Source organism: Balearica regulorum, chromosome 3 (genome assembly GCF_011004875.1).
Source record: "Balearica regulorum gibbericeps isolate bBalReg1 chromosome 3, bBalReg1.pri, whole genome shotgun sequence".
Taxonomy (NCBI): Eukaryota; Metazoa; Chordata; class Aves; order Gruiformes; family Gruidae; genus Balearica; species Balearica regulorum.
Window position 1 is genome coordinate 54,866,076 of NC_046186.1, and position 22,950 is coordinate 54,889,025.

The window sequence follows — 22,950 nt, forward strand, 5'->3', positions numbered from 1 at the left end:
AGCAGAGGCTCCAGAAGATTCAATGACTTATTCAAGGACAAGCAGGTCTCTGGAGGCACAGGTGCATCACAGAGCAAGAATAAAATTAGCAGTCACCTGACATCTTGCCATACTCTAAATCCACGAAGCAATACCACCTTTCTGAGAGAAGCGTAATCCTAGAGCATCAGGATTTTGATAGTTTTGAATATATTAAAGTCCCATTTTCCACTGATTTCAGAACATCCTGGCTCAAGTCAAGAGTTCTATTTAAAGACAAAAAGCACACTTATTAGTTCTTTGAGCCCCATATTTGTCTGAATATTTGTCTGAATTATTTGATCTCACCTGCAGAAATACCATAATCTCCGTTTCCTTCAACAACTAGCATAAAATTTTCTCTGAAAAAATTACTTTAGTGAATCGTTCCTTATTTCCACATTATGGATCTGATGAAGACAGCTGTAGATGCTATTAGATCAGGGTGACAAGGACCATCTTATTTTCCCCAAGGCAATCTCAGCCTGACCTTTAGCTGACATACCCAACATGCTTGTCCACCAAAGGCCAGGGAAGTTCTTGTTGCACTGCTGCCACTGGAGTGATCCCTTGTTTTGAAATATTCATTACTGTCGCTCATGGATGGCAAGTAGATGATCACCTTGGCAATAGCATCATTGATTTGGAAAGGTGTGAGGTGATATTTTTCCAAAGTTTATTTACAATATTGACTTTGTGAATGCTTTCCATTGGGGAAGAAAAGAAGAAAGCAATACTGTGACATGGCAAGAAACACTTACCTTCTGTGCTGAAGAGTTATCTTTCCTTATTCGTATTACTAATGGGCACAGACCTCTTTCCCATTTGTTTTTTCCTAGTCTCATCACACCTTAGCCCTCGCTGAGCTCTCCTGCAGCCCCACCGTTTCCCCTCCCCACCATGAGGCCATGCTCCAACGCCCGGCGAGCTGCTCCATCCCTGTCCCCCGCCTGCCCCGGGAGCAGCTGTTGGGCCAGCAGATGCCTCTCAGAGCTCTGAACGCCTCCTCGCGGGCCACAGCCGCCCTGGCCGGGGGCCAGGAGCTCCTGTCACCACCAGGCCCAGAGGAGAGGAGGCACGCTCCCTGCTCGGCATGCCACCCGGTGCTGCGCTGGGTGGGACGAGCGGTAGGGGGACGACGAAGGGGCAGGATCTGGACCCCACTCTGCTGTGGTGCAGCAGCCTTCCCAGAGATGCTCCTTCATTTTTATTCTCAATCCCTTTGCTGACATGGGTCATTTCAAGGACTCTGAACTACAACTGCTTCCTTTTTTTTTTTTTTCAGTTTGTTTTACTGCAAATAACAGTGATAGCAAAGTGTTCTTTTCTTGAAAGTCATAGCTGGGCATGGGCTTTTGCATCACTGAAAGCTAGATAACATAAATGGCCTAAAGTTCAACAGAACATTCCATGACCTGGCCTTTCAAATTTGTGTACAGACAACTTGTGTGCATATATAGTCTTCCAACTGTCATACCCTACTAGGGATCTCCTCCCTTGACATCCCTAGAGTTAGTTCATGGAATTCCCCAACATCCAAAGAAAATTCAGACCAGAGAGGTGATAAACACCACCTAGCCTTTCCCTGAAACAGTAAGGAAGAGATATTAGGAGAGCTGGAACTGGACAGAACAAATTGGATGTTCAGCCTCTAGGGTGAGCTTCAACTTCTCATACTTTTTTTTCTTTTTTTTTCCCCTACCAAAACAGGAGTGAGCATCCCTTGTTATCATCAGGTTCAAATTTCAAATCCTCATTGCAGGAAAAAAATCATTTTCTCCTGTTTTCAGCAGGAAATCACCTGGATGTATTTTCTTCCAAATTCAGATATCTTCCTGCACCTGTTGACACTACCACCTAAAGCCTGTTAAGGTTTTATGTATGTGTGTATGTCATGTATCATGAGCATTATGAACCTACAATTTTGTCTGGATCATCCCATCTGCCTAAAAAATGTCATCAGATTCAGGGATGGGCTGATAGATGTTTCTAAGGCAGAAGACCTCAAACCATGCACGCCCGTACTCTTATCTCTGTTGTTGATGCTGCCAGCTGGAAAAAGGGACGTTGAGTCCACAATGCTGACAGATGCTAACAGAGCTGAGAGAGGAAGAGGAAAAGAACTTGAAGAATAGCTGAAAGGAGCTCAAGGAACACACATACCGAGAGACTTGCCAAAGTATATGGTGCAGCACTATCAGTAGTTCTCCAACCCCAATAGTTGCTTATGTATTTATTTTGAGAAAAGTACTGAATGGAAAGTACTGAACGGGACTGGGATCTTATCACTAAAGTGTTCAGTCTATATTGCAGAAACACTGGGTGATGACTGCTCCAAGGCATTAACTCCTGTCATTCTGATTAATAGGTCCCTCACTATGGCATGTTTTTATGCCGAGACACTTTTTCACTACACAGGTGGTGGTGTGCTCAGGATCTGCAGAGAACAAAATTGGATTGGGAAATCCCTACAAGGTTTACTCAGAGTTGGCGGGAGGTCACAGTTGTTTTTTTCTGAGGAGAAGATACCACCCTCTAGAAAGAAAGATATCATCCATACCACATCCAGGGTGAAAACCCCATACCATACAGTGTGCTTGGGAAGATAAATCACATACAGGAATTGAGGCAGTTGGCATGATAAAACTTAGAATGAATTATCTTTGGAGTCTCATTCATCCAATTCCAATCAGCCAACTTGAGTTGATTGATTGAGTTGGCCCCCAGAAAAGAGAGTAAAGTAACCTCATTATTTCACAAAGCAAAGAAATTTGTTTTGCAGCCTACTCATCATTCCCAGCTCAGTATTTCCCTTGGGAAACAATATTCATAATATTCAGGAGCACAGCTGTAAGGAAGTACAATCCATTTTCAGATGAATCTAAAATTGAAAGCAAGAAAGCAAGGTGGTGCATGCTTACAGGCAACTCTGATCAGCATCCCCTCTGCAACCTTCTCTTACTGATGAATGGGCAATAGCATCAACAGTACATCCTACCCAGTCATCGAAAGGAACATAAAAGTTGCCCACTAGCTAGAAGAATGAGAGAAAGCAGTCTCTGTTAAAATACACCTCATGGCTCATTAAAAAAAAAAAAAAAAAAACAACAAAAAACCCCCAAACAAAACCACAACGGGGTTCCACTTTGCTGCAGCGTAGTCATCCAGCTAAGAATCCCACACCAACAGGGAAATAGATTTTGCTTATGCCCCTGGAGGCAGAATACAGGTGGGTTGAAAAGGATGCCTGATCAACCTCTTCTCCATTCAGTGCTTGTATTGCATTTCCATGCCGGGAGCTTACATGCCGGGAGCTCAGAGGGTACCAGTCCATCAGGGATCTCACATTAGCAATTGTGTCCAGCACCTGCAGTTATGGAGCTGAGAGAGGACCATGGCGCTGTGATACTACAGGTGCTGCTCCCCAGACCTTGGTTGCTACCAGATGTGGATCCTGGGATACAGGGGGACAACAGACATCTGGGGAAGGAGCAGTCAGATTAGGGCAGCAGGGTGTTGCAGCTTGTATTGCAGCTTGTATGACTTGCCTAACAGTTTCCCTGCAGGTGGATGTAACCCGCATGCAGTGGTGAGAGCGGGGTAGCTAGGTTTGGGGGGAAGGTGAGTGCCTAAGTGTTTTGCTGAATTCAGTCTTTAGGACTGCAGTGTGTGTATGCTAGCTGAGTGTCTGGGGCGCGCACTGGAAGGAGGAAAACATATCACTGAGTTAGTGCTGTGGACAATTTTATGCCAGAGCTGTAACTGAGGAGCTGAGAGGTGGCAAAGGATAGTGACAACTGCGCACAGGATCGCCCATTCAGCGTGGAGAGCCCGACTCCCCGCTCTGCCTCACGTCCCTGCCAGTTTGGTTCTCCGCGGGCACGCGAGGGCAGAGGTGCTGCACAAAACGCTCGCTGGCCGCTGCGCTTCTTCACCCTTCCCCGTGGGGGAAGACCCGTACCCCGGGGGCCAGCCCACATGCCCACCGGCGCAGGCAGAGTTTCCACCACGCCAGCCTGGGCGCTGCCCGGGGTCTGCGGCGTAGCCGGCCCCCCGCTGCTGCGGCTCGCTGCCTGCTGCTCAGCTGTCCCATGCAGCAGCCCCGGGGCTTGGGTTACAGGACAGTTTCTAACTTTGTGCCTGTCCCAAGGCATCAGGGCAGAGGCACATGATTTGTAATTTATGAGGACACCCATAGAGCTGTCACTTTCAAGGCAGGTGTTGAGAAACTGGCAAGCGGCCCGAGCAAAGAAAAAGACTGACCTCACCCCGAAATAATGGTGGCCAACATGGTCACAGGACAGAGAGCACTGACATAAGCGAGCTTTAAAAATAACTAGGTCATCCTGCTAGACTAGCTCACTGTCTTATACAAAGAAGCCATGAGGTACCAATTTATAGTAAAAGTAGGAGTGTAAACTGCTATTCAAGGGGTTGACGAATGTGTAGTGTTTTGAGTCATCGATTTATTTAGCTTTTTTAATTCTCCTAACCAAATCAAATTTTAAGTCACACCACTAGACATAGCATCAGAAGAAGAGGCCAGCTTTCAATGTCCGTGCACGGTGGTGGCACCAGACGCTGGGTGGCAATGACTGTAGAGTGGTCACTACGCTGTGTTGTGGCCGCAGCCACCTCGCTTCGAATCCAAGTCACAGCAAAAATCTAAAATGGCTGTTGGACTAGATCATCATTGTAGGTCTCTTTCAGCTGAATTATTCTTGTCTGAAAATGAAGCAAAAGCCACAAACACATAAACATGTTGTTGCAGAGGAAAGTTGCTGAATATGTGTTAATAGAACCTGGCCTTAGGAAAAAAGGAGAGGAAATCTAGAGAGGAAATGACTATTTCTCTACCTAATCCAAACTTCAGAAAAAATCTTAAAAGCAGACTGTTCTCCATTCAGATCTGAGATGGGGCTGAGTGCTTTCAAACAAATGCTGTTTTGCAAAACATGCTTCAAACCTCCTAAGATCAGGACATTTTACTGCAATTTGTAAGAGGACAGAAAGAGGATTTGGCTCAGCCAGAAACCTCAAATAGTTTCAACACTTATGAGAGTTACTAGAGGCCAATAGTGACTTAGGTTTTGACATCCACATCCATAGTACACCTGTTCCTGGATATATGGCACCCATTTAATTCCACACAGAGTTGAAGAGCACTTACTGCTGCTCCTGCTCTCTCCAGCTCAGTATGTCATTGGAGAGAGAGAAAGGGTGATTTCTTTCTCCTTTAGAGAGATAGAAAATCTCCTTTAAAAATAACTCTTTCATACCACCTGAATGGTGCAAAGGCAAAGGACAAGAACAGGGACTAGATACTGGCTATTGCAGTTCTGTGAGAATACCGACACTGCATGCTCAAGAACATGAGAATTAAATTCGTGTACTGGTTAGCACTGTTAGCTTTGTCAACAGTGTAAGTTCAGGGTAAATTCTTCTCAATTTTTGCTTCCTAAGGGAAAACTGCCCCTCAGCAAGAGTCTTATAGCACCCTTGCATTTAGCAGAACTGCGTTTCTCAGCCAGGATACCAGAAACAAATAGTACCAGCATGGAAAATACTTGCTTTTGCTCTGACCAAGCGTGCCTTTGAGTCAGCTGTTAATGTTTTGTCACATGGTGACCGTTCCTCATCTGAGTAACCAGTGAACTACCATAAAAAGTCCAGCATCGCTGGCATTAAGCTGTTTGTCAAGCTTGTAAGCAGTTGCCTAAATCAAGACGTCAAGTTACCAGAGGTCAATAGATCACTATTTCACGCTTGATTATTTCCATGCTCCCTCTAAAAAGTACTTTCTAATTTTCGGTTTCTCAGCTAACCCTTAATGATATCAAAAATGTCTTGTTCCAGTAAGGCACCAATTCTGCTGTTTCTCTCGTTCAGTTTTACATTCGCAGCTCATCATCCCAGGAAAGAGCAACACTGTGCCCGATGTACCATGTTCAACTTTTACATTTAATTTTTCCATTGCAACTTGCATCATGAGCATAACTCCAACCTTTGCAGTTGTGGAAGACTTCAGTAGCTCGGACCTGAAGGCTTCAAAGTGAGTAGCAAAACCAGTTAAAACAAACCAGGAGAATTTTAATGCTAGCTTTTTTTTTTTTTTTTTTGGTTACAAAAAAAGAAAAGAAAACCCTGTTTCTGGGACCCATTTTGTAAGATAGACTGAAACAAGGCTGTAAGCAGTTTGCAGCATTTCATGGCAAATTGTAACTGACAGGCCAATTAAAGAAGAAATACCCTCAATAAAGCAGATTCAGTGAGCCCAAACACCTTATCAAAGTGACAGGCCACCTAATTAGCCTCGAATGGAATTAGGAGCTTGCTCCCGGTTTCTTTTCCGGTAATGTGGCCATCCTAATTATCCATATCCTATTTCATTCACTTTGACTGTAAACACCTTTCCAATACAATAGATCCCTTCTTAATCAGCGTAGTATAGACTAGATTTGAAACAACCATGGTGCCCATGGAGTTATTCTAAGTTGGTGCAACCCTCTTCAGTGTTTTCTCAGCTACAACATAACTAAGAATTATATTGTCCAGCCTAATGGCTGTAATGTCTGGATAAGTAACTAGGAAAAAAGTTGACCCTGGAAAAATGTCATTCCCATGCATGTCAAAGAGCTATTATAGGCTGCCACAGTAGAGTTTACAAGGTAGTGACCATTTAAACTGTGAGATATCTTTAATTTGCCAGTTCAGCTCAGCCAGTAGGTACTTTGCATAGTACCTGTCCCAGAAATACTTTTTTAAAAACTATCTTTGCCCATTTTTTTTACACAGTTGCCTGCTCTGTGTGTGTTACATTCAGAAAAGAGAAACTAAGTTGGGCTTTGATAGCTCAGCTGAAACAACTCCTAGTAAGTGGTTTTGACCCTGCAGCAAGAAATAGAATTAAACAAGGCATACAGAGAATACTAAAGATAAGATTTCAGCTCTCTCTCCAAATTATTGACACATTTGGTGGTGATGACAGTCTAGGCACAGGAGGATGAAATCCTGCACATAACATCCCCCGGTCCAAGGCTCCATGACAATCTTTTACCAAGCATAAATGACTTCCCCAGATAATATTCAACTGCCTGTTAATTATATTCACCTGATCTGGTATTACTCATTCAAATATTGGATAAAAGCAATATTAATATTAAATATTTGTAATATTTTGTATATTATATAATAATTTGTAATATTTGGCTTAAAACTGGATATATAGTTTTTCCCTGTAGGTGCACCTAAAAGCCCTACGCCCTTAAGTAAGGTGGAAAGACAAGTCTCCTCGACTTTTTCTAGATCTGTGCTGCTAAATTACTTAGCAAAAGGCAAACCTAACTAGTCAGAATTGTGTAAAGAGGGAAAATTTGACAAGATCATATTAGTGAAAATGTAAAAGGGAGGACCCAATTAACTAGTTCTCACCATACTGATCCATAGCTAGGAAAACCACCCACAGAGGTTTCTTGGGACAGTGGGCACACAGAGTGTGCCCGGGCACAGCTCTGTAATTTACCTGTGGAGTCATTAAGCTGAGCAGGACTGAACTCAGTGCTTCCAGTACTCAGTGCTGCACGTGAGCCCTTCTTTGTCTCATGTCCAGAGAGAGGGGTGGCAGGGGTGTGAAATTTGGTTTGGACTGCTTTCTTAAGCGGCCAAAAATAAGTTCTGGGCCAATTCACTAAAAAAGCATACAAATAATATCTCATTTTTGCTAAAGTTGATCACAGTTATGAGTCAACAGTAAACCATCCAGGCAGGTAAGAGCATCACATGTTGGAGTTTTGTACCAGACTAGCTAAACATAAATAATCTCCAAACAATAGCCAGAGTTGCTGGGAAGCTACTTGAAGCTTTACAGTTATCCTCATTATGTTACAGGTTGAGTAGGTTACATGTTTGGAGGTAACCTACCAGCAGACATCTTGATTAGATATTTTCAGGCTGACATCACCCACACATTTCACTTCTTGATAATTAATTCTATGCAGCACATGTATTGTTGCAGTCACATAAAAGCTTTCATTATGATCCTGACATCCTCGTTAAGATTGTACAAAATTTTGCATGAAAGGAGGGATTCCACCTCTTTGTATTTTTAGCAATAATATACATTCACTACTCAAAGAGCAAGAGCTTTAATTTTGGAAGGCACAGCATTTTCAAGCAAAGATGCTCACAGAAATAAGATCTTGTCTGGTGCAAATATTAATGTAATTTAAAGACTATGTCAGGCAGAAGAGTGTCTAAATTATTTTACAGCTGTATGCCATTTTCTAACTATATGCTGATATAATGTTTATGTACTGTGGGTATGTTGATTAAAGATTGTACAAAAGGGAAAACATACAGTAGTCTATGCTTATGCTTCTCTTCCATGTCTAATTGGCTGAGCATGTTAGTGGAGAGATGAGAACAGTATTACTTCTGATTTAAAGGAAATTTCCCTTCTTGTTCTTAAACATCTTTCCTTGCTATAAATGCAGTCAATGAAACAGTAACACTGTTTTTGACCCCAGCGCAGGTTGCAAGTGTTGTCTTTGGCACCACAGCTATAAATGCCTCCAGCTTCCTCAGCACAGCCTGCAGTGCTCTCGATTTGCACTTAAGATGTCCCAGTATACCCAGTTCCCTGCTTGCTCTTGTAGTCACTGAAGCAGCTTAGCCATTAGGGAACAATCTTACGGAAGTGCTTTTCATCATGAAAATTCCTTTGCTGGCCTACTATATTTTTTCCCTACTCTTTTTCCCTAATCCTTGCAATCAGGGATATTTCCAGCTCAGATATTATTAGGAGAAGGATACAACATAAATATCAAAAGTGCTGTACACCAAACTATGTCCAGAAGATTTTTTCACTACCATGCCAGCCGTCTTCCAGCCAGCTGGGTGGCCAAGAAAATAATAAACCTGATCCATGTAAAGCAGTTGGCCTGGAATGCCTCATTACCCAGAGGCAAGTACAGGATCCAATTGACTAAATCATCACGGCATCCCAGAAGACTGCACTTCTCCTCAGTCTTCACTCAGCAACGTCTGCAGTTCTTGGCTGCATCAATGGATCGTCTTTTTCTTCCCCACTCCTTCTCCTTTCCCTCCATCACTCTGAAGTAAAAAGATTTTTGTTTTGCCAGCCAGGGGAATTCCTTTGTCCTGCCTACTTTCTGAGGCTACTTTGTCCCTTTCAGCATACTCAGTGTCCTCTGCGTCCAGAGCCGCAGGGTACTCAGTAACCTGAATTAGGCTGGCACTGTTGCAGTGGGTGTTCATACTGAGCTTGATGCAAAGTTACTCTGGTACTAGCAAAATAATAAAGGACATTTCTAATTATTAAAGGTGGTTGGTTACACCAAACTCAAAATTTGAATTCTGACCAGGAAGAGCATACAGAAGTGTCACTACTTATTTTCTCCAATACATAAAGTGTTCAGATGTACATAGTTCAGATGTTCATAGATGTTCATATGTTCAAAGTGTTCAGATGGTGCAGTGTTCAGTGTCCAATACATAAACAATTCAGAATTAGACTCAGAATCCTGCAGTATATGCTCATCTACAGATATTTTCCTTATTAAAATATCCTCTCTTTCATTAGCTACAATAATCTGTGCTGTCCTTCCACAGAAAGCTCTGCCCAACACGCTGTTACTCTGTTCACACCTGCTATATCCCTAACGATTGTGTAAGGGTAAACCATTACCAATCCTAATGCAACAAACTTCTATTATTAAAGCTCATTTCATCAAGGAACCATAAAAAAAAAAAAAAGTTGTTTTCTGTGAGAAGCAAATCACAATCAGAGACCCATTCACTGCTTTGGGTAGAAAAAAAGAAGCAACATGCTACCTCAGAAAGGCAACAGCCTAAAGCGCTGCTAGAAACACTCTACTTGGAAAGAAGATTACTCAGATTTCAAGAAATACCTTTAGAAAGAAAACACTGTGGTACTGCTTGTATTTGAAATCTGCTCCACCGTAAATATCTGAACTGATTTAAAGAAAGGAACCCAACGTCTCTGGAAAGTAAGGCCTGGGAGGACAAAGTGGAACGGATATCTCTCAGTGGAGATCTTGTAGGCTCATATTTCACAACCCTGTCTGTCCCCATTAGTTCCAGTTGCTAGAGGGTTTGAATGGACTTCCCATTAAATGTTACATTTAGCTCCCTCCCCCACACCTTTTACGCAACCCTGCTCCTCAGAGAACAACTTAGTCTGAAGCAAATATGACTTGCATACAAGATTGTGTTTTGATATAGCCACATAAAAGATTTTTTGCAAACTAAAATGAGAAGTAGTAAAGATCTCACAAATTAAGACCATCCATAAGCTAAACACACAAAGATGTCAACAGAACTTCATTTGGGGAATTAATATGACAGCTTTTTGGAAATGGGAACATGCCATAAATGTGAGAGAACATATATTGGAATTACTTATTATTTCTTTAAATTAAAGTATAAGTGGCCTTTTTATTTGGTGAAATACATTTTAAACATTCAGGGCACAAAGTTACAAGTTCCCTGGCTCTGTGTACTAAAAATCTTCATTGCTAGAAGAATTTAACTAAGTGTTTAGGTCCCTACCTATTCAAGAAAGCCCTTCCTTAAGTGCAGATGAATATAGGGATACTTAAGCATGTAATTTTCTCAATTACAATTCAGCTTTTTAAATCTAAAAAAGCCATTCTTTAAAGTTCATTTTGTGCAGAAGCAATTAGCTGTCATCACTGCTTGTGACCTAATGAGTAGAAAAGGCAGGCTTTAGTGTGGTTAACACAAGAGAGTGGGCCAAAGCCCCTGATGACAGGCAGGTTGGCACGATCTGGCAGGGGATGGACCATTCTGGTCTCAGCAATTCTCTGCAAGCCTTCCACCTGTAAATCCCGGGTGTGAGGGACACCAGCCTCGGCGGCACCAGTCACCAGTTCCTGCCTCTCGTGGCTGCAGCCCAGCGGGGAAAACAAGTTGGTGGTCTCAAACCAGGTGGCAAAGATCCCCAGCACTAATCGATACCCTTGATGGCAGAAGTCACGGCAGAAAGGACCAGGACCAAAGTAAGCAGGGAAATGCATCAGCCTGCACAGGACACCGCTCTCCTCTGAATGGAAAGGGGCAGTGTGAAGGGAAGGGTTTCTGGAGCAAGTCATACAAATGGGTCAGTGTGGTAGGAACCGGTGACAGTGTCCTGGCTGTACTTTTTAGACATGCAGTGTGCAAAAAAACCCCAAGGCACTTTTCTAGACAAAGTAAGGTTTTGCACAAAGAAAGGAACAGAACACAGCACACCATACAGGCAGCCTAGAGATATTGAACAATCTTTAACTAATTCTGAGATACAGCTGCAAAAAAACTGGTCCTGTATTCCTGTGGGATAAATGGGGAACTAGCAACCTGATAATTTGCCCCTACATCATCTAGAAAATCTTCATCACAAATTAAAGCAAAACTTCAGGACTACTAACTCTCGCCCCCACTGAAGTCTTGTCACTGAAACTACAGGTACAGCCAAAGTCTAACTCACAGTCAATTTTTCTTTAATTCACCTGATGACAAAGATAGGGAAGGAAGAAGCAGCAGCAAATTTCCCTTCCCCATCATTAGGAAAAACTGGTCACAGGAACAAAATATTTATGGCTGATTACACAGGGACAGTCAAAAGATGGAAAACACCAGCTATTAGATAACCCTCCAGCTCCTCTCATCTAGCTGAAGCGCATTTTACCACATCGTCTCATGCACATTCCCAGCCACCGCTAATTCATTGCTTGCAGACCTGCCCCCTTTCCCTAAAAATGACAGATGCCGGTGCTCTAACACGGGTCTGCCCAGATGCATCTTCCCGCCGTCCCAGCCTCCGCCTGGCCGGCCCTGCGGGAGGCTGGCTGGCATGGTGAGTTAAGCCTAAGATTCTCAGGATTCCCCACAACATAACAGCAATGCTTTGGAGAGTTTCTGCAGCTTGTTATGGGGGATGCCATGCATGGTTACTAGAGGGTATATTTTCATTTAGTCTGAATGCTTGGCACCCTTGGACCGTAAACAGAAGCCTAGGTAGAAATAGATGGAATTATTTACTTACACTCCCAGTGATGAAAATGATTAGTCAATTAACTTTACTAATATACAGTATCTTGTGAGAAGATAAGATGTCAACAAGCAAAGCTAGCCTCCAGATCGTGTCAAAAAGAACAAGCCTGCTGGCATTTAGACTGATTTATGATGAACTATGACAAGTATGCAAATTATGAGAGTTTCCTTTTATGTTTACATTTGTGCATTTTTCTTTGGCTATTTCTGATGATAAGCAGATTAGTGTGGCTACTTATAATTTGATCTCATTGACAGGAGAGCATTCAGCCCGGAGAGAAGTCCTGCAGCCCCAGCTTCCTGTACTACAACAGGCTGAGGGCACCGTGTTGGTAAATAGTTTCAAGGGGAAAATAGCAGCTAAAATTAGCCACGATGACATTACAGGGATCACTGAAAAAAAAGCCCAGATGAAAAAAGTTTATAACATGAGACAGGTTCAATTAGTTATTCAGTTCATTTAAGTAGTCCAGCTGGACAATTATAGACAGCTACTGATTCCATTACATAACCATGAAGCAATGTCCTCATGAACTTCTATTCATGCATCACTGTATCCGTCCAGGATCTCTAAATCTCTTTTCAGCTCACTTGTCAAATCCACGCCTCCCCTTGCAAAGGACAGCTCCTGGGCTATAAGCTAGCATGCGTTACCTACACTACATAATATAATTTCTTGGTGTCTCAAGCCATGTAGGTGCTTCACGCTTCTCCAACTGGACAGCCAGTTCAGGTACCGAACGTGGTATGATCATGGATGGCATGAAGCAGAGATTTCCATTCATTTTATGCAAATGTAACTTCATCTTCTAACTGTGCACTTCCACCCTCTTGGGTGGTTTTACTCTCCCTCTGCTAATCTGCTGCTCTCATTTCACCAAAGGAAGTGTAGCCCTCCACCTTACAGTCAGGCAACAGGCTTCCCTCAAACACATCTAGAATGAATTTTACAAACACTCCTTGGGTCAAAACTGCCCCAAACTTTCAGTTTGACAAAAGTCACGTGAGCAGTCCTGCCACAGGAACTCTGTGAACTCTCCATGTCTTTGATTTCAGTGGGCAGTTTTGTTGAAGAGTAAATCCAAGTGAAGAGCACACTTTAGAGAATTCCTGTGGATATTCATTTTCCACCTGTGATGAGAGTCACTCAAAACAATTTTGACTCTTTAGGATATTGAGGGTCCTTTCAGATAACACACAGTCCAGAATATGAGGAGCAACATGCCTATGCTTGTCCATACGACTATATAAACCCAAAACTGCCTGGATCTTCCTCGCCATTTCTGTGCGTCTGGACATCTTGTTTGCACTAGCACTGGCAGATATAGTCTAGTGTCAGCAGCAAGAAGAAATTTCTGACAATGAGTAGCCCTGATTTTGGTTCATTTTCATGTAAGGACCTTTCATTGCACATGTGCCAGAACAGTTTGAGGCAACATTCAGGCCATAAAAAATACACAATATTAAAGATTATCTAATATTGAAACAAGGTTTAGTATCTATGTAATCAGTTGCTGTGTGTGGGCTCACCTCACAGTGGATAGAAATATGTTTAAACAGCTCTTCAGCCTCAGCTGTAGGGACTCATATTTTAAATTCATTGTGTCCTCCAATTCAAGCCCAAGACATAGATCAAAAGGGCCCTGACACACCAAGGTAAGTGGTGGTAGCAAAGCAAACCCACTTTTAGACCTTGTCAGTTGCACTTAACTGAATGCTTTGTGTAACTACCAATTTTCTCATTTCTAGTGTTTGTCTTCAATGTGTTGTGCTGTAAGATATTCCAGAGCTTTTAATATTATCAGCTACTAAATCATATTTTTTCATATACATTGGTAATCCTCTCCCCACCCTGAAAATTAAAAAAAAAAAAACAAAAAAAACCCCCCTAAAGTTTGCATGTATATTACTTTAATGTAGGTATGTGCAAAATAGCTGTTGATTTGAAAAGTCATTGCATCAGCTGAAAAAAAATTAAATTTTCCATTGCAAGGCTGTATTAATTATCTGGAAGACACTCTCTCTCCTAAAATCAAGTAATTCTCAGCCTCACCTCACTAACCACTGCTGCTATGTTCCCAGAAAGCTGAAAGGCAGTTCAAAGGGCAGCCTACCCTAGCATAGGCGTAAAAGTCAACTCCATTTTAAATGTTTCCAGCAAACATAATGCTCCAAGATGATTTACAAAGCTTCATGGTCACATTGTTCCCAGCCACCAGTGAGGGCTCGTGGGGTGAGCAGATCCCACGCAGTCACAAGCGAGATCCCCAGCACAGCTCCTCCATTCCCAGCCCATCCCCATTCCCAGTGAGATGACACAGGCTTCTCCATTGGCCCTGGCCAACAGTTGGACACGAAACCCGATGGCAGCCCCAGGGTGTGCTACCCTGTGACACAGTTTCCACCCGGGGGGAGTTTCCAGCCCTTGCAGCCCCACACCACTGAGAGGTAGACGGGCTCTGGGATTTTTCCAGGCAGCAAGCCAGAGGAAGGAAGGATGGGATATCCTCATCCCGATTTGACTCACTGGAGGTGGATTTCAACCCAAGGATGAGGCCAGGAGTCCCCAAGGACACAGATGACTGTCACACGTTCTCTCCTCTGCTGCACAGACTGCCTCAAAGCACAAGGCATAGCCCGAGCCTTTGTGGCCACAAATGGTCAGTGGTCACAGGTCACCCCATGACAACAAAGCCCCTTCTGGTGGCCCCAGACCCTGCATCTTAGCCACTCATTCAAGGGCAGGGTGTTTGCGTACATTCTTCCCAGCCATGGGTTCTTCCCTTTAACAGAAAGATAATACTAACACCAACACTAACACTAACAAACAAACACTAACACTAACACTAATGAGATAAATGGAGGAAAATAAAAACACCTAACATGTCAGTAGCCAAGCAATCATTACAATGTCATATTCAACAACTCTTAATTACCACGTGTCCGGAGTAACCCAGATTAATTGGATCTGATTCCAGCCTGAACCTCTCTCACATATTTGTAAAAAAGTTAGAAGGGCATTCAGAGGGCAGCCTACCTTAGCATGGCAGAAGAGCCAACTGCAGTTTAATTTTCTCCATTGGACACTACCTACAAAGCTACCTAGTCACTGGTGTCCCCAGACATCAGCTGTGAGCAAAACTGCGCATCTCAGCACTTGAATTCATATCTAAACTTTGAGCAGGTCCACAAGTGTAACGATGATGCAAAAAACTCTCTCATCTGAGTGAGTCCTGAGTGCTAGCCAAGCACAGTCACAATTTCCTCAGGGTACAGGAGTATTTCCACAGCAGCTTCCAGAAGAGTGAGGGGGAAGAAGCAAAGTAACGCCATCCGTCTTTGCCTTCTTGTACGGCTGCCACATGCTCCAACCAGTGACGCCGTCTCTGCTGATCACTACACAGGAGGTACAGCACTTCTGCTGGGCCCTTGCAGGCGGCTTAAAGGTTTGAGAGTCTGGGTGAAAACCTGGAAACTTCAGAATATGAAGCTGTTTTCTTCACCATTTTTTTCTGTGGATGGCTGTGCAAAAATTGGAAAGCTTTGGAAAAATTAAAAGGAAACATTTTCCACACAGAAGAGATACTTTCTCTTGGAATGAACAGTAGGAGAACGTCCAGAGTATTTTCTTAAAGGACGTAGCTGCTGAACATCAAGGAATCAATTTTCCCTCTATAAGAATTACGCCTTTCACATGATGTTACTTCACTGGAAAACTTGCAGTTTCGTTTTATGAAAATTCATCTGTTCCTTGGGTCAACTGACTTAATATTGTGCAGTGTTAGCAATACAAAAATATCTCCACATACATGTTCATGGAGTAAGGCTCAGTATAAGCTATTAATTAGCTCTATTTTCATTATTCGAACCCAAAGAATACATACATAAACACAAAGTTTTTAGAAAGAAGTGATGTAGCTAGACAAGCAGCTAAAAGACATTACTTTTCTTGCAAAGTTTGTCTCTCGTATTCTTAAACCACCCAGGATTGAACACTAATATTTCCACTATTTCTACTAGAAATATACACCTGTTTTTCCAACTGAACAATGTAATTCACATTCTTAAACTTAAGAAAATTTCGTTTTGATTACAAGTAGTCCACAACTATATGGAAACCTGAAAAATCTTGGGGAGGTATGTTGCTTCCTGGAGCTTCAAAACTTCCAGGAACTTTGCACCTCTAGCTCTAACTAGAAGCCAGCAGAAACTACCCAGGGCATAAAAGAATACATGAAATAAACTGCTGAGCAAGTAAGCTGTTTTGAGCACTTGGTTTAACCACGTCATGGTTCTGTTGGTCATATAACGTGAGAACATACTTTATACAAGAGGGAGATATGCCCAACTTCATTAAGCAGAGGCTATCTTAGAAGTTGAAATGAAAGAGGAATCAAAGATTGTTCCTACTCTGGAGGCAAAACAGGCATTGCCAGGATAATATAATTTACATATCTCCCTCCTTTTCTTAATAGAAAGGAAGAAAATGAGAGTAAAGCCACCGATTCTGAGAAGTACTAGGCCTTATCTGCTGTCATGAATATCTACACAAGTCACTTGGAGGCACATCTTTGCAGGTCCCCGTGTTCCTGCCAAACCACTAGTACATCTCCAGTGCAACAGAAATAATGTAAAATAAAAAAAATGAGCTTATCATATGAGCTCATTTATCATACTGGGCCCTAAGAACAGTAATGTGGGATGGGAGTAAAGGCTGGGGAGGTACCTATCATTGATTACTGCTTAAAAATGAATTATTGTAAGTTAGGTGCCTGACTTCATCTTATTTTTAACTTGCAGATGGTGCAACACAGTTATCAGATGACCAGCATTTTGTTAAGCTATCTGAATCCTTAGTCAAAGGTGTCCACCAGTGCCGTTCTGTAAGTCAACATTTATGGTAACACAACTTGTATGTAGAAGCTTACCTAATATGTCATATCTGTCACATGCATCAGCAGTAGACAGTGATGAGGTGGCACCAGATACGCACACACCTCAGGGCTCCGTGCTAAGGATGCATCTAGGGCGTGTGTTAGTCACACAGACAGAACCCATTTCCCTTATCATCCAGCCTGGGGAGTGCACTGTCAACGTTCAAAGCCTTTTTTTAATGTTTTTGTGTCAACTACTCGAGTCTTAGCCTGGTTTCTATATGATCAGCCAAGACCTCAAATATGCTGACTGCTGGTCTACAGCAGCAGTCAAACCTGGAGCCACAGTCTCCAGCCCCAGAGGACCCACTCACTCTAACTTCTGTTGGGTGCTCAAGCAGGTCTAAATTCAGGTTGCTGAATTAACAGACTCCTAACTTTTGAACTAAAACAGTCACAGCCTTATTAAATACCTAGTTTTCACCCTCTCCATGGATAAGCCACAGGGAATGAGGGCATGCAGTCAAAATCTTTGAGAGCCAGTAAGGCATTTCTATCTTAAAATCAGTTTGGAGGAAGCCTATTGGTAGACACTCCAGGACTCAGTCTTTGGATACAGTTTGAGTTTTAGCAATAACAGGAGCGAGATCTTTCACAGGAGCCAGTCTGTGCAACCTTCCTTGGTAACCACCAACCAACACTAAATGAAATAGTCTGTGCCTCAAGTACACAGTTTATTTCATGGGGACTTGGCCATGTAGCAGTGTGTGTGCATGTGTGTGTGCATACCTATAACTTTTGAGATATCAAAACACAACTCCTCTGCTGCACATATCATTCTGGGGGAAAAGATGAGGGAATAAATCGGGATAAATGTCAATTGCATTGCATGAAGCAATACTGTAAGATATTTGCCCAGTCTAATGATGAACATGGTAACTGAATATATGGGGAGCAGAATTTTAGCATAATATCTCTGAACTGGAATTTGTGTAATCAAACTCTGTAAAGCATGCCTAGACTTGCCTGCTGCTAAGAATAGCACCAATCTGAGCATAAAGCAAACTATACTAATTTCTGTGTATACTGTGGTTGAGGTCATGTCGATGGTTGTTCATTTTAAAAGGCGAAGTCTGGCATGCAATCTTACTCCTTATAGTTCCAGCTGAGCAACATATCTTAACTTTAAACACAGGCTTGAGCCCTGAGGAAGAGTTTGCTGAATGAAGGTCTGGCACAATCAGTGCAAGAAATGAGCGAGTTTCAGAAGCGTAAGATCCACACTCCTATAAAACTGTAACTTTGCAGGACAGCAACAGGCACCTCTCTTCTTACACAGGCAGCTGCTCCAGAAATACTCACTTGTTTACTGTCGGCAGCGCGTGCACGAGGAGAGCACGCCTCCGCTCCTGCGCCGCAATTCAAAGGCACACGTAACGAGGCAGTGCATGCCTGCTGAATCCTCCTGTCAGCAAATCTTCTCGGTTTTCACTTCTTCTTCACTACTTTGCAAACTCTCAGCTATTTTTTCCCAAGCTGTAACATGGGCATTCTTAGAGATTATTGACATTCCCCCCTCTGCCCGTCATACACCTTGTTTCCAAGTATGGTCACTATGAGGGGACTGTCGCTTGGAGCCTTTGTGGAAAATTAATGGCAGACAGGAAAGGGCAAAAAAGACAGGACAGATGGCTCTGTCACCACCACCAGCCTGATGCCATGAGAGAGCTTCAGTGCCTTTGCAAATGCCACTCTGTTCCGCAGACTTACTCTGAAGTTGATCCGATCGCACCCTTGGCAGCTGCCTTTCTTCTTTTTTATAAGATTTTTCCTTGTCCTTTGACTTACCGGGCTCATCCACGTGGCAAATGCAAAAGGTCAGTTTTTAAATTAGTGACTGATGGTCTGAAATACTGTTTAACTATAAGCATATTGGCATCTTGCTAGAAGTGGTGTTGAAGAGTGTTGTTAATAGGGCTTGTTTACTTGCTGGTTAAAATCCAGATCGGGTCAGCTGAGACCTGAAGGGGCAATGAGTAAACTTCTAATTTAGTAGGTGAATGAAGTGATGTCACCTCACTTTATTCTTTAAACAGCATTCTATCTAGTTTCACTTTCATAGTGAAACACAAACCCGTAGTATATTGGGTGCATATTGGAAGCACGAAGAGATGTGTCTCCTTATGCAAGCAGTGCTAGACAAACTGTGGTTCGATTTATGCTCATACTCATGTAAAAATATGATTAGGATTTTATGCGTTTAAAACATGATGAACTTCAATAGGGTGAATAAATAGTGATGTGACACTGTGCCAGGCAGTCAGAGTCTGCAGAGAGAAAGCTAATACCCTGTCCTCTGGAGGAGCAGGGCTATAATCTCTAGTTACGTAGTTTCAGCCTGTACAACTGTAATATTGCATGGAAAAAGTTCTATGTTGCACACATGCAAAGGCTGTTTGCTATTAGCAGAGAATAATTCATGTCAGGCATATTTGTTTGCAAAGACTAGCATGTTTGTAATATTTTGTTAATTAGATGCAAAATTAAATGTTTTTCGTTTCCACCACATTTGATATTGTAGGAGAACATTTCCAGGATTGGGCAAAATTGAAAAACTGGAGAATTAGACTGATGACCAGAAGAGCTAGTGCTCCAGTGTGATTTGGAATGGAACCATTTGTCTACATGTGAAAACGTGTCACTGTCCCAAATCTACAGACAGTATTCAACTGTGGCCATTGGACGTGAAGAGATATCCAAGCCTGGGGGCATTAATGGGAATTCTGAGACAGAAGTAAACAGACCATCAATCATGAGGGATTCTTGCCATTCCTGTATCTCACTCTGGAGGAGAGGTACAGGCTGTTTTCCTACTACCAGGTATAGCCCCTGCTGGATGTCAGCTTTTCCCATGATGGTTTTGCATTGGACACTAACACCACAGAGTACTGGAATGTACTCTGCTGGAAACATAGCTACAGATTGCTTGCAGGTAGGCAAGCTGACACCCCACCTTCTGGAGTGGAAAGAGCTTTTTCTATTGCTGTGAAGCGGGGGGGGGGGTTGCCCTAATAGCACTCTATCACCAAGTCAGTGATGTTATTTCTTATGGAGAAGCCTGCTATTCCACATGCTCAAGCAGATTAGTTTTGTTTTCCTCATCAAACTCATCTTAAAGCCTGATTCAATGAAAAGTTACAATGTGAAAGTTTTAAGATAAGATGAAACTCCACTCTGGGCGAAAAATACTCATTTGGTAGTGATGGGTTACAACTGTGCCTGAATATAAAGTCTTAAAAGAATTTACATGATCTGCATGGAAAATGGACCTGAAATAACTGATCTTGCTATTTTGTAGTACTGAGGTTGCCAACACCCAGCTTTGTGACATTAATCCACATATCAGAGAAGACCACTTTGTGATAATCTGCAACAGGAGTAAACTCTGGGTTTATGAAAACAGAAGGTAAGCAATGTGTGTATCAGCAGGATTTCAGGAATATTCAAGGTGTGTCGCTCTTCCTATCACAAAGCAGTCATTGATAAGTTTTCTAGATTTACCTGCATCATTCTATATTCTGATTCTTTGAGCAAGAAGAAGTAGCTCAGTTACACCATTTCCAGCAGACCTCACTTCTGCTTCATGTTTAGACAGATTAGAATAGAAGTGAATTTTATCTTTGGAATTTACGAAGCAAGATGGTATGCAATGACAATGTCACTTACGAGGTTAAACAGGGAAAGCTGTAAGTCATTGTATGCCAACATATCTGGTTAACAAAATGGTGGCCTTACCTTGTGTGGGCTTCACTGATACGTCAGTGCTCAATGCCATGAACAATAAACAGACTGCTCAGTTGCAAAGCCTGCTGTAGACACCACTATTGAATCTATCACAATCAAAACAAGTTCCCAGACCCACTCACTTCCAGGCCTGGAAACGTCTGTTTGTGTATTCTGCACCCTGCCTGAACTTTAATCAGAGGCTAAAAGCAAAAGGATTGCTGAGGAGGATGTAAAAACATAACTGCAGTCCAATATTCACTCTTGGTAGTGGGTATGCTAAGTATGGGAGGTGTCATGCTGCAGTCCCTTGTGTAGGAATTTTGAATTAACTCATAGGTGCAATTTCATGTCTCACATTAATTATGCAGACAGCTTCCACACTCCCTAAATTCACTGAAGGTCGTCATCTTTGTGTTTTCTAGGATGAAACAGAAATATCCACCCTCCTTTCCTGATATATTTGCCTCATGATCTCCATTCCTCTCCCTTCTCATTCCTCTTGAAATTTTCCCTAACATATTACCCCTAGTGCCTCCTCTTTAACTGGTCAAATATTCTGTCCTTTGCCCAGCTGGATGACTTGGCTTTCTCTGCCCCGGCCTAGATGTGACATTTCTACTTGTTGTCCTTGCAGAATATAAATAATAAAGTGCTGTCAATCAAAGACAAGCACAGGACTTTTGTTTTTGCAGATGGAAGCTTTTGTTCATGTTTCCACCTGCTCGATATCACTTAGACGTATCAAAATGCATCAGATAATTTCCTACTATTACGTTTCCTTGTCAACAAATGCTATAATCCCCACAGGAAAGTTATGTCATGATGAATGGGAGGGAAGAGTCCCCCGTAATCTCCATGGGAGGACAGATACTGTGCCATTCCTTAGCTTCTCTTTCACACCCCAGAAGCATGGACCATGGCCACGTTCAGGTTTTGTTCTGTGTCCCCTCTTTATATGGCAATAAGTATATGTCACCACCATGAGATCTCACTAGGACAGTTGCAGAGGGAGTTTAGGAATATCAGGTTCTTAGGCTATCCACAAAGCCTAACATGAGGCTACTTTTTCCAGGCTGCAAGCCTGAGTCAGGTGCCTGATGGAGGGTAACTGAATAACATCTGCCAGCTAAGAGTGTATGTTTGAAAAACAAAGGTGGTGTTAGAGTAAGCCTGGAGTTACGTGTGTAAACTTGGACTGCAGTTCCTCTCCTTGGCAGTAAGCCTTGGTGCTGTGAAAAGCCTACATGAGGCTTAACAAAAGAGCAGGATAAATTAAAAAATATTTGTGATTTTAATTATTTTATTTACCAGATAGATGAGGAAAGAACACTTTTCCAGAAAGAGCCTCAAATTTGAAGACAAGGCTATATCCCAAGATTGGGAGGTGGTGGTAACTCCTCAGTGGCAATGTGAGGAGGATAAGCACTGGATCAAGACTGTCTGTTTTAGGAACATACAAGCCCACTGCAAATGAGGAGATGGAGCCCCCCTACTTCACAGGTTCAGGCGAGAAGAAAGGATGTGTTCCCTGGACTGCAGGCCAGAAAGAAGAGTGCTGCCTGGACATATAGTCACAGTGGACCAAGAAGAGCTCCAGAAACAGCTGTAGGAAGACACATTGCCTCTCCCCATCAGCCATGTCTCCTATTTTTCTCCTATTCTTCTGCCCACTCATCCTTCTGGAAGAGCAACCCAAGTGCTGCCAGTGTTATGGCAAGAGAAAAGGAGGCAGATTAACAAGTGGATGAAGTCTCTCCATCTTTACTACTCCAAAATCTACAAGCAATATTGATGAGCTACTGCTAGTGGCAGCTTATTAGGAGAAAGAAAGAGATCACATTGACCCTTTTTTCTGCTAATAAAAAGTCTGTATTGATAAGCAGAGATCAACCCTCTGTCTTTCACTGAATGCAGAAGTCCTCTGGATCAGAACTGATGTGGAGGCAAGGACAGTCATGTCGCAGTGACAATGGACCCATTTCAGTGTCTACCTGACACACAACTGCCTCGTACTCATCGTAGTCTGGGGGGTGCAGAAAGACAAGGGGTACTTAAAATACTGCCTCCTAAACATCTCATCAGATACGCTGTGTTGCTGCAAAGGGCTGGAAATAAGAAGATCATGTGCAGTGACTCAGAAGTCACATTCAGGGTAAGCAAGTAGTGGAGAGGAGGGGGG

General features: G+C 42.6%; 1 long non-coding RNA gene across 1 annotated transcript; it reads right to left on the reverse strand.

Moving 5' to 3' along the window:
- Window positions 1–4,653: 4,653 nt before the first annotated feature.
- On the reverse strand, window positions 4,654–18,451 carry LOC142601269 (uncharacterized). The gene is made up of 3 exons (XR_012834872.1): window positions 18,348–18,451; window positions 5,978–6,063; window positions 4,654–4,743 (listed from the first exon to the last, which is right to left on the reverse strand). It is a non-coding gene; the product is annotated as an uncharacterized LOC142601269 (long non-coding RNA).
- Window positions 18,452–22,950: the final 4,499 nt, after the last annotated feature.